The sequence below is a fragment of the Cavia porcellus genome, unplaced genomic scaffold, assembly GCF_034190915.1.
Source record: "Cavia porcellus strain 051 isolate PalLab524CR breed Dunkin Hartley unplaced genomic scaffold, mCavPor4.1 scaffold_7, whole genome shotgun sequence".
Taxonomy (NCBI): Eukaryota; Metazoa; Chordata; class Mammalia; order Rodentia; family Caviidae; genus Cavia; species Cavia porcellus.
The window spans coordinates 45,380,050-45,385,141 of record NW_026947490.1 but is presented as its reverse complement, the minus strand read 5'-3'; the positions used below and the strand labels follow the sequence as shown (position 1 = coordinate 45,385,141).

The 5,092-nt window shown below is 38.4% G+C and overlaps 1 pseudogene; it reads right to left on the bottom strand.

Annotated features, from left to right (window-relative positions):
* Positions 1 to 248: 248 nt before the first annotated feature.
* LOC100735445 (T-cell surface glycoprotein CD1c3-like) lies at positions 249 to 4,701 on the bottom strand (annotated as a pseudogene).
* Between the last annotated feature and the right edge of the window lie 391 nt (positions 4,702 to 5,092).

The window sequence follows — 5,092 nt, the reverse complement described above, 5'->3', positions numbered from 1 at the left end:
AGAGTCAATAAGGTCTCTGGACAAAGTGAAATCTGGAATAGCAATCAAGGGTTTAATACAACTGACAAAAACAGAGGTGCTATCCTGTCAAGTTTCAGAATCTGGACTACATTAACAAATAATTAGTATGAGAAAAAAAAAAAACGAAACAACTCAAACATATTGTAGAAAGGGTGTCATCACCATGCTGTCCAAAGCCCTTGGGAATTTGGCTTCTTGTTAGCAAGGCAGAGGCTGGAGAAGTCATCTCATGGGATACCTTGATATGAGCTGTGGAAAAATGGGAGAAACACTAGATAAATTGAAGCCTGTGGTATGTTTGATACATTATGTCAACTTCAGAAGTTTAGTAGTATAAGGAGCTCAGCAGGGAACCAGGGTTCTTACTTTCCAAACAAGGAAGAGGAAGGCAAAGAGACTTTGTGAGTGCTACTCCCACCCTGGAGGTGGTGGCCTGTGTAAAACACAAGGGAGGAAAACAGGCTTGCTCTTTACCTTTATTTTTCTTTTGAAACTTTTTCTTTCTTCAACTGCTTTAAATTGTTGCGCCCTGTCTTAGAACCAGGTGATTATGGACTGAAATCTCCACAAACTGTGAGGTATATAAACGTACCTTTCTTAATTTGGGGTGTTGGGTATTTTTGACTCAGCAATGAGAGAAAAGTAAACAAGACAGATGGCAAAAGAAAAGCTAACAAATATAGCAAACATGTAACAAAAAGTGGCAGGTAAGGAGTAAATACAAAGAACTCACCAACGTTTCTTACACAACAACACAAGAACTATAAGAAGCACCAGGGGCACTATCACTGCAAAGGTGATCAAGATCACAGAAAACCCATGTCCTGTGGTATGGGAAATTATACATACATGTCATCTAAAACCTGCTACTGATTTTACTCTATCCATTAGTTTTCTTCAGTAATATATGACTGGCTAAATGCCACAACAATCATCCTGTTACAGTCATTCTATTCCCATTCCTACCCAAGGAAGGATTCTCTGGATTCCCCAAAATGCCTTGAATCTATGTATTCCCCAAGCCTCACTTCTCCTTTCCTGGAATTACTCATGGTCATGCCTTTTTTCACTTCCCTCAACTAAATCTGGCTGCATTAAATCTTCCTCTGTCCTACCTCATGCTCAAGGGCCACCCATTCACACCTTTAAACTCCAGTCTTACCCCAGTAGAGGATGATGTCTTGGTCTCTCAGGCTGCTGTGCCTCACTCGACAAGACAGCCTAGATACCTCTTTAGCTGCCACATCCAAGATCACCCGAAGATACCATGTCCTATCAGCATGGGGAAGAATATTGCCTTGTTTAGTTTCCAGTTGTTCTTGTGTGCCTCACATCCACATCACCCAAATAGGCTTTGGGTAGAAACCAGAGACATGACAAGCCAGCAACAGTCAACCAGGCTTGAGGTTGGGACTATTAGACAACCAGACCTCTGGTCTCACTGCATGGAGAAGAAAGAGAACTCAAAAATGGAAAAATACACAGATTAGGTACACAGATACCCAGGTCAGTATGTAGTTATACTTTTTCCACGTCTAGGAACTACCACCCTGCAGCACCAGTACCTCTTATCCACTTCCCTGTGTTAAGATTGAAGAAGGTGACAGGAAGAGGCATGACATGAACAGAATAATTTGAGAAGAAAGGGCTGAACTGACCTTGTCTCTGAAGATCCATCTTTCCTGCATCCAGGGGACCCAATAGAGAACGAGGGCAGAAGTCTCGGATGATGTAGTATGCTGTTTCCTTGAAGCCTTCATACATATTGAGTAAATCACAGACCTTCTGAGCCCTAATCCCACCCTCTGGAAATGGCACCCATGATTTGTTTTGGTAACTCAGGAAATTTAATCGATTAAAAGCTGCATGGAGGAAGTCTTTTGTGATCTCTCCAGAGTGCAGCTCACAGCCAAGTCTCACCTGTATGTCAATGGGATCTAGGGGAAGAAAGGAATGAAAATAAGAGGGTAAATGAAGAAAATAAGAGCAATGTTATGAGAATTAAAGGGACTGAGCAGAAACTAATATAAACAATTTTATGTAGATGTGAACTAAACATTTATACAATTTGAAACAAAGGTAGGAAATATGCTAGGGGTGAAAGATTGGGTCAGTAAAAATAATTATCTTCAATTTACAAGAGACTGACCTGAGCACAGTTTGGAGAAATGATAGGTGAGCTCTACAACTTAAGATGTAACGGGTGAGAGAAGCTGTTTTGAAGGAGATGGAAGTGAATTTCATGATACATAAAATCATTCACTGCAGTTGATACACTGTGAATATGAATCTTTTGAGATATTGAAGAGATGGGTTTCAGGAAATCAATTACAGAACCAGATAACTTTGTACATCTGGACTGTGGACAAAAGAAGGAGATCACAGTGGAAAGATGATAAAGTTCCACTAACAAGTATTCCTGAACTAACAAAAGCCTGATAATTTTTAGTAAATATTTGGAATATAAACTAACAGACTTATGCATGCACACTTTTATCTTGGAATGAGATAACAGATGTGTCCAAGCAAAGAATATGAAATATTTTCCATAAGTAGAACCCTCAGGAAATCTCTTAGTTGAGCTGATTGCACTTACATTTGATTTGAAATTAACTGGCTCGGTCTTGAATCTCCAGTGTTAATCCAGAAAAGTAAGCATGAAATACAGCCTGCAGGTCTACAAGTTCTTCATTGCTGAAGTTAACCCTCAACCAGGTGTGCAGGAAAATTATCGTGCCTGTTTCACTGTCCCAGCCATGAGTCTGCAACTCATCCAGTCAAACAGAGCCAAGATTTCATGCCCAGGATTGGTTGTCATAGGATGAGATCTGAATTAAGCAAAATGAAATGTTTTTTCTGGACCTATTTCAATCAGTACAAGGAAAACAGAAGAGGAAAGAAAGGAGAAAAAGAAGAAAGAAAATGAACCAGTTACTATAGGAAGAAGCATAATGGTCACCTTCTCAATAACATTTTCCTTACAAAAGACTCCCTGCTATAACAGCATCCTCAAGAAAAAATAGAGTACACCTGGAGAAAGGTGCTCAAACTCCCAGCCTTCCAGTATTCTAAGGAACTTATGTTAAGAAGGCTTGCAACATTCCACCCAAACCCAATCAAATGAACCACTGATAGAGATGTCCTTACCATTTTCAGTGATACCGTCTCCAAGGACAACATCCAGAAATAGAAATTGTAGAAACAGCACGGCATCTAAAGGTGTCTACTTTTCTCACCAAAATGTATCCTTTCTATGGGATATAACTTTCTTCTACCAGAAGTGGACCTCTTTCACAGCGATGATGACTATCAAGGAAGTCTAAAGCTTCCCTCAACCTTGGGCCTCCTACACAGTCTCTCATTTCTCCTCCATCTAGAAATAGTTATTCTCTCCTTACTGGAATTGAACTGCTCCCGTCTACACTAAACTCTTCATTATTTACAGTACTACATCAACCATTCTTGGAACAAGTGACATAAGACTTTTAAGTGTCACTTAATTTCTACAGATCTTGTACCTTATCTATAAAATGCAGAGACATATTTCATACCTTTCTCTGTCCATGCTTGCTTTAACTGATTGCAGTTCTTTCTGATTTTCCACTTACCTATTCCTCTGAAATCTATAATGTCTCCTCTTCTGGTCATTAAATCTCTCTACAATTTATATAGCCTCTGAGTATTCTCTTTCCCTTTTTATCCGTTCTACCACCTTCCTCAGTTCTCAATTCTTATTGTACTTTTTAAAATTGCATCTAGTTTTACTTTCAACTGCAGCCATTTATACTAGTCATACTGTACAATATGACTATATTATCATTATACTATACTATATGACTATAGTATAGTACATCTGATGGCCCACTATTGAGATTAATGCATATAGTGTGTCACCAGAATAACAACTCATTTGTAATTGATATTAAGTATTTTAATAGGTATAAGAACATACATAGATTATTAATATAGTTTCACTTATCAATGTACTTCAATCAGAAATATTTAAATTTAGAACTAAAAGTCTTTATATTTTCCATTTAATATACAGAATACCAGATACAAATATATTTACAAAAATGTTTTCTACAGAAGTCGTGTAGCTGTGCAGGTGATCTGTGACTCCCTGAAGTGTCCATAGTATAAAATGCTAGAGGAGCAGCCTGCACTTCTCCCTGAGGACTAACTTCTGTGCAGTGTGCAATTGTAAGTAAAAATAATCTGCCTATGAGCAGAGATCATAAACTCCAGCATAAGTTAAACTTTGTGATGTGATAGATACACTGGCAGAAACAATCATTTCTGAATATTAAAGTATTTAAGTAATCATGAAACATCCTTGGTCATTAGTAATTCTGTTGCTTACTGTGTGTGAACAAATGAAACCAAATCATTTTGAGACCAAGGCAATACTTCTATTTCTATAGTGTCCCAAAATAAAATTCATTGAATTCAGGGATGGGAAAATTTTAAAATAACATTTGTGAGACGCAAGCATTTCTCAGTGAGTCAGTACCACTCAAGGACTGCAGAGGGAGAGAACTAGACCCCATAGGATGAGATTCTTGCCAAGATACCAGCACCATGCAAGGACCGCTGCTGGTGTGAAGAGAACCAGACCCAACCCTCGCTGTGGGGATCAGTGCCATTTGCAGACTGCAGAGGGATAGAACCAGACCCCATGGGAGGAAATCCCTGCCCAGAAACCATATCATTTTCATTGCTTTTCTTGGGGGGGAGGTGGGGACGGGAATTGGGTTTTTATTTTCTTTTGCTTTACTTATGTTAACTCTGATGGCATGAGCAGTTATTTAAAAGATAGTGATAGATGTTATGGAAGCCATTATGTATTTACTACCGGCTTGTTTTGATGTCCTTTTCTGCATTAATTGTTTTGTTTTCATTGTTTGTATACTATTCTATTCTATTCAATTTTTAGTATGTGTAAAGGTGGTATCTGCAGCTATTCTGAAGACAATAAAGGCATTGTGGTTGCTATTGTTTATTACATAAGGTTTGGGAATCCTGTATCACTTGTTCTGGTTTACTTTGATTGATTTCACTTTGTTTTATT